Source organism: Centroberyx affinis, unplaced genomic scaffold (genome assembly GCF_046629955.1).
Source record: "Centroberyx affinis isolate AG114_WGS23_722 - 3 ecotype Tasmania unplaced genomic scaffold, CSIRO-AGI_Caff_v1 ptg002821l_1, whole genome shotgun sequence".
Lineage (NCBI taxonomy): Eukaryota > Metazoa > Chordata > Actinopteri > Beryciformes > Berycidae > Centroberyx > Centroberyx affinis.
The window spans coordinates 13399-26531 of NW_027280965.1; positions in this window are offsets into that span (position 1 = coordinate 13399).

Sequence of the window (13133 nt, forward strand, 5' to 3'; positions counted from 1 at the left end):
AGAGCGGCCCCTCCATTAAGATGCCATATTCACAATGGCTAGCTACCCCGATGGATAAATCACGCACACACACACACACACACACACACACACACACACACACACACAGAGCACGTTTGAGGAATTCAATTTCATTAATCTGGTTGTTTAGTGATTTATGGCGCAGGGGAAACGGCAGCGGAGAGTTACAGGTGCATCAGTGCGTTATTTCCAGTTAGCCTATCACTACTGATGAATGTGTTAACCATTTCACTGCATTGTGTGTGTGTGTGTGTGTGTGTGTGTGTGTGTGTAGGTGTGTGTGTGTGGGACAGCCATCACTGCCAGGCTGGAGGCGTGGCTGATAAACGTGCAGCCTGTGTGTGAAAGCTGCAGTGGAGTGGAACTGCTCTGCAATAGTGTGTGTGTGTGTGTGTGTGTGTGTGCAAGAATGTGCGTGTGTATATCTGTGTATTTTTTATGTCTGATGAATATTCTTGTGAGCAGTGTGTTCAAGCCTGTGTGTGTGTGTGTGTGCATGCATCATCTCCACATAGTGTGCATGTACATTATCTGTGTATGTGTGTGTGTGTTTGTGCACTTTTTTAATCCATTGTACATTCTTGCCCGCAGTATCTACACGCGTGTGCGGCATGTTTGTGCATATGCCTCGGCGGTGATGGCGATGTCATCAGAAAACCATGGTAACGCAGATCAAAAAGAATGAGGGAGCGGAGCAGCTTGACATGTGGGCAATTAAGGCTGCCACAAGGTTTCTGATGCCGTTCCTGCAGCAGAGCATTAACGAAGCACAGCAGGCACTGAGGGTGTCACTGATGAACTGATTCCTAGTCAGGGCAGTGTGTGCTGTTTCAGTATATATAAAAAAAAAAAAAAAAACGGTGGTTCTTTGGCTCCGCCCATTGAGGTTTAACTCCAACCAATGAGATTATTTCCTCCTAAGAGAAATGTTTGCAGAACTAAAACTTGAATCTCTACAGTAGAAGCTGTTGTAGAAGTCTCTCTTTCTTGAATTTCTCCTGCATTAACGCTACAGGCAATTCTTTCTCGAACAGGGGCGGACTTAGTGATTTGGGGGCCCTGGGCAAAGGCAAACACGGGGCCCCCTGAATCCCAACATTCACCCTTTTTTTTTTTATAATTTATTCACTCCTCTTATACACTTACACAGTATTATCTCTTCAATAGTTTTTTAATTTATCTTATCCTGTATTTCTTATCTAATGTCTAACCCTTATATACCTTCTATTTTCCGCCCCTGTTCTTGAATGCAATACAGAATTAAATTAGCATTATGTTACGCAAACTGTTTCTTAACTAACTCATTACCAGAGTATTCCTTGTACCTTCCAGTGACTGAAAATGCAGCTAACTTTGCTTTTCATCAGCTAAAGTGCAGCAACACATCTGTCACACACCCGCTTCATTCACGATGGGCTTCATGCAGCGAATGTGACTTCATCAGCAGCGAGGCACCGATTTACAGAAGGAATGCAGAGAATGCAGAATGAGAGTTTAATCTGTTCGGTTTTCACTGTCTGAACAGAAATAATTTGCATTCCCTTCGCTTCGTTAAATTCACGAGGATGAAAGCGATATCGTAAACCAGTGAAGAACCAAATTACCAAAGCTGCACAGAGAATGCTGAGAATGCTTTTATATTTTATGTATTTAGAGCCTTAGATTTCTGTCTATTTCTATATGCAATAAACCTGTTTGTTAATACTCGCTTTATAAATAATCTCGTCCGGACTTGACACGAATGCTTCAAATCGTAAAACCAACAAATGAGTTGAATCTGTTTGAAAAGGGCTGGCGGTGATGTCATAATCAGTTGCCAATTTACAAAAGGTGCTTAGAGAATGAGACTTTTAATCACCAAGCCAGTTGAAAAAATATGCAAATATGCATATTTAATCCGTTTTTCTACCGATTTCATCCAGTTTCAGAGGAGGATTTACTCTCCAATCACTTCATCCTAATCAGAACCAGCTGTATAATTGTAGTCATGGAGATTAGTGCCCAAGGAAGGAAGTGACACACACACACACACACTCATGGGCATATTAATACACACACACGCACCGTAGAGACACCACTGATACACAGATACATTAAAACATACATGTGCGAGCCTGAACCCGTACACTCACTCACACACACTCACACACACACACACACACACAGCACACCAGCAGCTGACGGCAGCCTGATAATGCTGAGCGCTGCAGTGATGAAACCGGAGCTGCTGCCTAATAGAATTCACAGCGGCGGTGGCGGTGGCGGTGGCGGTGGCGTTGGCGGCCAGCTGTAGTAGCACACTAATGCCGCCGCTCCATTCAGAAAATACGTGACAGCAGCAGCAGCACCGTAGCACCGGAGGAGAGAGAGAGATGGATGGAGGGGAGGAGAGAAAGTGCTAACACCGGCTTGTTTCCCTGTGTACAACCAGCCTCAAAAAGAGAGAGTGTGTTGATGTGTGAATGCCCATAAGCCCCTTCATGTATTTGCAGTGCTGCAGAATTCACTGATGCCTAGATAGAGCCAAGCATCAGTCTTGTTATAATAATAATAATATATTTTCCCTCTCATCACAGTCCCAGTCAGATAAGGCATTGCAACAGAGGGATGATGTATGACTGGAGGATCATTAGTTGAGGGTGAATGAGCCGCTATTAATGCAGATGCAGAGGTTTGACTGTGATGCGTTATGTGAAAGCAGAACAAACAACAAACAAAAAAAACAACTAAATAAATAAAAAAAGAAAGAAAAAGTGTCCTACCTCTCCTGGTCTGTCTGATCTTTGGGCTCAGCATGGCTGTCATCGCTCGGACACACTCTCTTCTCCTCTCGGCATGTTCGTGTACGTCCGGGCACCCCACCCCTCTCTCTCTCTCTCTCTCTCTCTCTCTCTCTCTCTCTCTCTCTCGTACACTCCCTCTCTCTCTCTCTCTCTCTCTGTCCTCCTCTCTCCTCCTCTTCTTCTCTCTCTGACCTTCTGCAGTGCAGCCGGCAGCTAGGGGGTTGGGTGAAGAGCGGAGGGAGGGAGGGAGGGAGGAGAATGGAAAGAGAAGAGAGGGGGCGGGGGAGGTGGAGTGGTGATGTTGGAGGAGGAGGAACTCCCCTTTTTTTTCTCTCTCTCTCTCTCTCTTCGCACACGCCCAGTGGCCTCCCCCACCTCCCCCGTTGCATTATTCATAGCGGTACGTCCGGGTGGGTGGGTGGGGGGGGTTCTCCCACCGGCGGCACACCGGCTCGACCGGCTAACAGATGCCTGATTACGCCTGTCGTTCGTCACCGCGGCGACCGCTTCCTCGCTGGGGGTCAGGTGGTTTAGGGACCAGAGTGTGTGTGAAGGAGAGAGAGAGAAAGAGAGAGAGAGAAAGAGAGAGGTAGAGAGCCAGAGAGAGAGAGAGAGAGAGAGAGGGGCATTAATCTGGCAGGTGTCTCCTCCTTCTGTTCTTAATTAAGCTGTCGAGGTCCTCAGTTTCTCTTCCCTTAATCATTTTTTACCCCCATCCCTCCCTCTTCTGCTCTCTCTCTCATTCTCTTCCTCTCTCTGTCATTCTCTTCCTCTCTCTCACTCTCATTCTCTTCCCCTCTCTCTCTTTCTCTTCCTCTCTCTCTCTCTCATTCTCTTCCTCTCTCTCTCACCCTCTCATTCTCTTCCCCCCTCTCTCTCTCTTTCTCTATCTCTCTCATTCTCTTCCTCTCTCTCTCTCATTCTCTTCCCCTCTCTCTCTCTCTCTCTCTCATTCTCTTCCTCTCTCTCGCTTCCTCCCTCTCTCTCTCTCCCTCCCTCTCTCTCTCTCTCTCTCTCTCTCTCTCTCTCTCTCTCTCGCTATCCCAATCTTTGATCTCCCTGGTTTTAATCCCTGACTTTCCTCCTCCCACTACCTCTTTCCTGCCATTCCTCTCCCCTCTTCACCATCTCTTCTATTCCCTCCTCTCTTTTCTTTCTCGTTCCTCACTTCCCCTTAGGCGTTTTCCTCGTTGCCCCTCGGCTGTCTAGGAACGATGCTGCGTTCAATTCAAGGTCAGAAGTCGGAAATTCCCAACTTGTAGGTCGTAATTTACAACCTCTGTTTGTTGCAGCAGTCCAGCACAGAAAAAAACGAGAGAAACATGCCTGCAAGATTTTCTTTGCCCAATGTAAAACACTGTTCCCCATTCAACAGCTACAACAGCTGTTATGTCAATGATATTTGGTGGCGTTGGTGGGATAGTTAGCATAAAATGTAAGCAACTGTATGTGCAACTTTACATTGCATTTATATATTTAAAGGGGCATTAAGTCATTTATCTCCTCCCCACCACTCCCATCCCCTTGATCTACGGTGGCCTGTAATCAACACAAACAAGAGACACTAGAGAGGAGTATGCTAGCTAATCAGAGCAGAGAGCCAACAGAAATGTCTAGTGAATAGGTAAATATATCATCAGGCTAAATACTGGAATAATAACATTGCTTTGCCATTTGCTTTTTTGGCCTGAGAAAAAAAGGTTTTTAGCCTTCAGAGCTGAAATGTCTTGAGGCACCGGCCACTTGTAGCATCATTGAGCAGTTTAAAATACCAGGAGGGGAGGTTTTGTTCTAAAATAGAGTATAGGGGAAGAAAGTGACACTGAGTCTTTGGTATCGATCACCAACCCTATAAAACCCTGTGCAGATATATTATAGTCATTTTATGCTGTGAGGCAGTAAATGTTACTTACTGCCCTGTAACCATGCAGGTGTTTCTGATAACTCTAAGGTCATGCAGTGCTGAAAATCAAACATGTAGTATATTTTTTATAAGCATGTGAAGGTGATGCTGTGTAGTGTTTACAGTGTGTGCAGCCATGTTGTCCTGACCATATCTGTCAACATTGGGCTTTGAAAATAAGGGAGATTTTCCGGGACCCCCGCCCAACCATAATTTTTACATTATGAAAGGGGTTTTGGGCGTGCTTGTGTTTCACCGACCTAGCATGCTGGTTGACATTGTTTTTCCCACCGTGACCAAGACTAAACTCCATCCTACAAACCTTGCAAAACACATGGTTGTTTCCCAACATACTTCTGGTCAGGAATGGGAAAATAGTCTCCCAAGTGTCTAAATATCTAAACATTTATTTTATTTTTTTGCTGGCATCTGATCACTGATTTCGTTCTCTATCTTTCCCGCTGTTTGCTGACTGAATGAACTCGCGTCCTGACTTGTCAAAAAGAAGACGGGAAGAAGAATGCTGCTTGCTGTTTTTATGCTGTATGCTGCAACCTGCTGCACTGGTGTGGGTATATAGCAGGGCTTTGCTGGCATATTATATATCCATATAAGTCTATGGGTTCTGTATAACTGTAAAAATAAAAAAGGGAAATACGGGAGATTTACGGGTAAAAATTACCAGACGGGAGCACGGCGGGAGAGGGGGTGAAAATACAGGAGAAACCCGGGAAAAACGGGAGAGTTGACAGGTCTGGTCCTGACACCAGAGAACTACATGTCAGAAACCTCGGGGTTCAGAGATCTCGACTCGAAGGGCCGCTCCGTTGCATTTTTCCCCAGTAGGAAGCCCGGATTTCCTACTTTGTGACGTGTCTGGAAGGCAACACGTCGCTGTCGGAGCCGGGCTTCCCTCCTCCTCGACTGTGCAGAGGATAATAGCCTTCAGTCCTGCTCTGCAATTGAATCAGAGCCGGGGCCGGTCGACCACAGCTGCTCTTATTACAGAGGGAAGAGGGAGAGAGACACAGGGGTGGGGTGGGGGGGGGGGGGGCACACACACAGTATATACACACACACACACCCATGCATGCATTTACACACATGCAAACCAACACGAGTGTAAAATGAAGCAGAGAGAGAGGGAGGGACACACACATACACACACACACATACACAGATGCACATAACACACACACACAGAGAGACCAATAAGAAGCCAAAATGAAACAGAGAGAGAGTGGGAGGAGGAGGAGGAGGGACACACACACACACACACACACACACACACATAAACACACAGCAATAAGAAGCCAAAATGAAACAGAGAGAGAGTGGGAGGAGGGACACACACACACCAACAGGAAGCCAAAATGAGGTAGAAAGTGAGGGACGAAGGTCACACACACACACACACACACACACACACACACACACACACAAACACAAAAACACCAACTAGAAGCCAAAATGAGACAGCAATAAAGTGGCTTGGGTGCCACAGTGTGGGTAGAGACTGAGGTTGGGTGAAGGTTGTTGTTGTTTTCCTCTGAATCGATCAAAATGACCTCCATTTTGTTCAGTTATCACACGGTTGGGTGTCGTATAATAAAAGTGAGACGAGAGAGAGGCGGAGTCTCAAACCACCGGACCGAACCCTCGACCTCAACCTTCCTGTTTTCGTTGCCATAATAACGGCCGGGCTGCAGTCAGTTCACTGCCACACCAGAACAGTGGGATATACGAGCGTCCAGATCTATTTCAGAGCTCGCCTGAATTCTGAATTTCACGTTGTTCCCATCCAGCCTGTTGTGACGGAGGCGTTTTGTATTAAAGGAAAAATCCACCCTGAGATCACTCTTAAGCTGTCAAATATCATCAATCTGTCATGTGAAATGCTTCCCACACTGCAAAAAAAATTACTCTCCAGTGATTTTATCTTGTTTCCAACCCTATCAAGGTTATTTTGTGATATTTTTTTGTCAAATTCTCTCACTACTCTGGCAGATAATCCTGCTGGTTTCATGACAAAATGACTTTTTTCAAGAAATTATCATAAAACAATGAGGAAAATCTGGAAACAAGAAACTTCCTCCAAGACAGGCAAAAACAAGCTTGATGAGTCTGGATACAAGATAAAATAAGTTTTTGCAGTGCAGCAGTTATTTTGTGATGAAGTGTATTATTTTTCGTTGTACCCACTTTCCCTCAATCTGCCTCATCTACTTCTACTTCAGTTACCGGTTTCCTACATTTCCCAGAATGCCTTTCAACAACCCCTAGAGAACAGGTGTAAAGTTGGCAGCGGGTGGTACGTGAGATGAATAAAGTTAGCTTGATTTTGAATATTATTACTTTGTCAAATATTGAAACCAGTGGTTGCAAATTGTTCTTCCTCTTCCCGTAATCACAAATATATTCATAAATGTGGTAGTGGAAGTTACTGAAGAAAAAACTAACATTGAATAGCCAATATCAAGCTGACTTTACTCTGGTTTTGACATGCAGGTGGAGATGTCTTGTGTCTGCAGTGCATTCTGGTCTCTCTCCTGCTCCTGTGGGTGGAGAAATTGGTCTCTCTCCTCTTCTACGATGGATTTCTCCCTGTATGATTGATTGAACGTCTCTCGGTGCAAAATGGCGGCTCTAGAAAGAAGCCCTCGCTCTTTGATTCTGAGGGACTGACACCAAAACCTGATGATGGCTGTTTTTTTGTGTTTTGGTGTTTTTGGGTGGATTTTCCTTTAGGTGGAAACAGCTCTAGATGTTTGTCATGCTGAAGATGCAAGCAATGCTGTTTGTCTCATAAATAATTCTCTTTGTCGTCTCCCAACATCTCCTCTCAGGTCAAAATAATGTCACAGAGGATGAGCTATACGCTCAACATGCATTCATCAAGTTCTCTCTGCTGACTGTCCAGAAATGGGGAATCCACAGTGTTTGGAAAACCTTTTAAAATATTGATACGGGGGATGATGAATATTTCATATCGGCTAGGATGGGCCGTGCTAAAGCAGACCCGCGGGTGGCTGCTGAAGGTGTGACTGTTGACTTAGCATTACTTATTGATCGTGACTGACTGACTGACTGTGATGAGGAGTGGGACTCATCAGATTGTCGTCGTCCCGGTGGGAGGAAGGAAGCCTGGCAGGGACAAAAGGGCTGTGTTGACATTAAATTTTGCCTGTAAATAATTTGATTCAGATCAGATTCATACGATAATGTAACTCAAAGTTTTTTACAAACTAAACCAGTTCAGGGTCATAAAAAAGACCAAAGCCAGTAACAGAAACAAGAAAACCAACATCATCAACAGAAGAAGATAAAACACATTTAAAAAGTGTTAAATGAATAAATATACATAAAAAATGATGGTTAAAAACAAATGCAATCCAACAAAGGGATTTTCATCAATGCTTGGTGCTGTTATGTGCTGAAATTTGTAATAGGACAAAAGTGATTTGTGTTTATGCTTCATCATGCATAATTATGATTTAATAAACTTTGCAAAGCTTTTTGAAAGACTTCATGATGAGAAATGTCTAAAATGTTTTTGAAAATCCCGTCTAAAAGCTCATCCATCCTAAGCCAGACAGACAATCGTTCCTTTTCTATCCCGATTAAATTTTTTATTTGTGGCACGATAACACTGTGTAAAGGTATGAGAGTATAAGTACAAAGTGTATAAATGTAATTTTTTTGTACTTACAGTGTGTTGTTGAACCCTGTGGGAGATCTGAATCACATGTTGGCTCACACACACAGTTTGAAACACGGTAATAAGGCCATTGTAGAGGAAAGTGTTACCTTTTGTTTTACATGGTCAAAGCCATAAAGACATTTCTGCTCATTAAATTAGAACCCATCCCTCTAACAGGTAATAGTCCAGTGACTGAAGCCCATCTCACATCCTTTAATTAGTGGAGAGCGAATTAAATTGGTGCTCGTTAAGAGAGTAGTGTGACAGGACCAGAGAGACCCGGGGCAGACTGGTGTTTTCCCATGAGTCCTCTCTCTCTCTCTCTCTCCCTTTCTCTCTCTCTCTCTCTCTCTCGGACCCCCCCCCCCCCCTCCTTACCCTCACCACTCTGTCAGTGACAATTAGCACAGGGCCATGACTTCATCCGCTAATGGATATGAAGGGAGCTGACAGGACGGCAGACTGTGGCGTATGCAATATGGATGGAATCCCGTCTGTCTGTCTGACTGCATTTCTGTCTCTCAGTGCATCTTAACTTTCTTAGTTAGCGGGTCTTTATGTTGCAGATTGGAGTTTTAGTTATACAGAGCTGAAATAATTGGAAATAATAAGAAATAACCTTATTGGTTGAGTTAAACCTCAGTGGGCGGAGCCAGAGAACCACAGTTTTTCTGGCTAAGTAATATTAGACTGAAGAGGTAAGAGAGGAAGAAGCTAATATTATGAAGCCTACAGCTCTGCTGCTAACTGAAACAATACAATCTATCCATACTAAGTTATCTTGGTTAGCTAGTTAGCCAACTGAGCTTCCTAGTTCAAACTAGCCATACTAGCCTATAGCTATCTAGGTAAGCTAGTTAGCTAGCTGCTGACCTTCAACATCATGAATGCCATCCTACTATAAAATGAGGAAAACTCTGTCTGTCTGTCTGCATCCATTTTGCTCCTCAATGGGTTGGCCAATCAATCTGAAACTGCACATGGGCATTAAGCATTGGCATAGGCAGGGACTGACGAAGCTGATTTTTCCATTTTCCAGAATTCACGCTGGTTACCTTGCGAGGCAGCTGGATTCGCAAGATCACAATCACGCGAGAATCCATCTTGCCAGGCTTCAAGTTCTGCGTTTGTGGCCGAACCACAGCGGTGCGGACCAATCAGCGTCCTATGAGGGCAGCTGGGGGCGGGGCTTAGGTGTGGCGACAGCGAGAAGCGACTGTTTGTTCACAACAATGGCGGCTCCTAAAGAGGCTAGCATAGATGCTGCTATAACATCAGTTATTTCTGAACTGGAGAGTATTTCTTCATTGAAAGAAGAGCAAAGAACGGCACTGAAGGCTTTTCTGGATGGAAAAGATGTTTTCGCTCTTCTCCCGACCGGCTTCGGCAGGAGTTTGTTTATCTGGTTTGTTGATCTGATTGGTTGAAGTTAGCCCATGATAGACGGTGACAGACAGATGGTTCATCCAATCACCTGCCAAGTATTTTTTGAAAGTGCCTGCCCTTTTCCAAACAGTTTCCAAGTACGACTTCCCAGATGGTTCTGTGTAACAAACCATCTGGCAAGTCAGGTTACTGTTTATGCGCATTTTTGGCAAGTCTGCACGTAGTTGTGGCGCGCGTATCCCCGGGTATGGACTAGTGGTCATGAATGAAAGAAAAAAATATTCCTTTGTTGTCATTTGTTAGGCAGTTAGCTAAAAAACTGTGGTTGTTTGACTCCGCCCACTGAGGTTTAACTCAAACAATGCGATTATTTCTGTCTCCAGAGCAGCTCTGGAGACAGAAAAAACTCCAATCTGCCACGGGGATGGAGGTATGGAAGAAAGAGAATAGACTATATGAGGAACGGATCTGAATAAGAATTGTATTGAAAACATACATGCAGGATGTTTTCTCTTTGTCCTCCCTGAAGAGGATCAACATGTTGGAAGTGATTCCTCCATCTTCCTTTCTTCCTCCTTCCACCATCTGCTGCCAGAAACTCTTTCAGCTTTAGCTCCGTTTGCTCTGGAAGAACAGAACCTCTTCCTGTTTTGTGCCGTAAAGCGATCCAGCAGATTTCCCTCCAGATCCACCAGGTGGAGAAACAATGGAGGATGCAGAGTAGAGGCTGGTAGAGGCTGACAGGCTGACCACTGATGCTCTGGTTTGTTTACAGTAATTATCAGAGGTGGAAAGTAACTAAGTTCATTTACTCAAATACTAAGTAGAATTTTGAGGTACTTGTACTTTACTTGAGTATTACCATTTTATGCTACTTTATACTTCTACTCCACTACATTTCAGAGGGAAATATTGTACTTTTTACTCCACTACCTTTATTTGATAACTTAAGTTACTAGTTACTTTGCAGATTCAGATTATTAATACAAAATATAATCAACAAATAAATTGTGATGTATTATTATAGATTACTGTAAGCTACCCAGCAGTATATAAAGTAGTGGAAATCAGCCCCACCTTTTCCAGCTGCAACATTAAAGTGATGCTTACACATTAATGCATCAATAATTATAATTCAATAATATAATATATACTGTGTTATTCTGAAATGGGCCATTCTGCATAATGAGTACTTTTACTTTTGTTGCTTTAAGTACATTTTGATGCTAATACTTTTGTACTTTTACTGAAGTAACATTTTGAATTCAGGACTTTTACTTGTAACAGAGTATTTTTATACTGTGGTATTTCTACTTTTACTTAAGTAAAAGATCTGAGTACTTCTTCCACCACTGGTAATTATACTAATGTCTCAGAATTAATGTGGTAAAGATTTATTGATGTTAAAATGCTACTTGTAGCACCTTTTAAGACCTAAAAAAGAAACTTTTGGGGGGATTCCCAGTTACATTTCTTTTAATTCAACAATGTCCCAACGACCTTTCTCTCAGCCAATAAAAGAGCCACGTCCGTGCAATCAAAATAAATTGGATTCTATTTCTGGCCACATTGCTTTGCCTGTACAGCAATTCTACTTCATTCTGCCTGTCTGTATGTGTTTGGGTGATTGACAGAGAGAGAGATGGTGGGGTGGGGTGGGTGGGGGAGAGTGAAACAGAAGGAGAGCTAGAAAGAGAGAGAGTGAGCAAGAAATACCTGCATCTGTATGTGTGTGTGTGTGTGTGTGTATTGATTTTCAATAGCACTGACAGTGTCCGTGTGTAAAGGGCATTAGACTGTTCAGCTGTGACCGGCCAGCCTTCTGCCTGCAGGACCCATTTAAATAAAATTCACACTGCTAAGCCAAGCGTTGATCAGCCACAGAGACATGACACGGAAATAAAAACATAATTTCTTGACTTTTATGTCTGTACCTGGCACTTCTTCAGGCTGCTTGATTTGTTGACGAAGGATGAATATACCAAGAGAGCATATACCTGAGAGCAGATTCAAGTTAGATTCATAGAAGTGAGGCCAAACCTCAAATTAAGGAACCAGGAAAAATTAATGAATACTTATGAAAACCGCTATCCTGGGACTTATCTAGTCTGCATTTATTATTACATATTTTTTTGCACTGTCACTTATAGTTTTTATATTTATGTGCAGTACCTTTCCCCATATTATTTTATTTTATTACCTCTTTTTCATTACCTTTCCTGTTCCGCCAGTTGCATGTGGCACCTGAATATCTTTAATCTTTAATATCTTATCTTATCTTCTCTTATCTTATCTTATCGTATTGTATCTTATCTTATCTTCTCTTATCTTAAGTATTCATGAAGTTTAAAAGGTTCAAAGCGCTGATCTTGGATTATTGTCAGATTGTCAAATTACAATAATATGGTGTAAAAATCTGATTAACTGTGACAGACAAACTGTGGAAATCCCATAAAAGTGACACAATACAAATACAATAATGGGTACTACTACTACTACTACTACTACTAATAAGTATAATATCGTATTTTCAGAAAAGAGAGGCGCAGTGAAATTAACTCCATCAAAATCTGCCTTCAGGAGCGTCATTTTTCTTTTGTTTTAAATAAATTAGTTTAGTTGTGACATCCTTCTTGCTGGATCACAGTTCATAGTTTATTTTATAGTGTGTGTACTTGCAGCTCGCCTCTGTTCCTCCTGGTTCAGCACTGCATGGCCAGATCTCACTATATCTCACTATATCTCACTATACGGCCAAATCAATACCAGGCCGCTCGCCTCTTAATGAATCTATCGGCTGAGATCTTAATCCAGTCCACTCAGCACTCCTCGGCCTGGCGATATGGTAAAAACTGAATGACATTGGATTTTTTTTTTTTCTAAGGTTATTCCCCGGTTTCAGATTGTATTGACTGCTTGTGCAGACAGAGAGGGAGATGAGAATCGGGTGTGAAGGTGATGACAGAGAAATAACCTCCGTCTGGTAATAAACTACAGTGGGGATTGACATACTGTAGAGAGATGGGTGTTGTTCCCAGTGTTCGGGGTAACAGGCTACAAAGTAATGCGTTACTGTAATCACATTACTTTTTCCTGTAACAGAGTAAAGTAAGGCAGTACTGTTCCAACAGTAGAAGACTGTGGTTGTACTGGGCAGCTCCCTTCCAGGTGTGTGAGTGTGTGTAACTGAATGTGGGACACTCAGTTTAAAAACAGAATACGTGCTCAGCAGCTCTTCCTTTCCCCATCTTCCCCATTAAAATAAAAGCTAAAAAAACCCCAACATATCACTGTTGGGCAAAACCCTTGTATCTACCAAATGTCAACTTTTCAGGGAGTC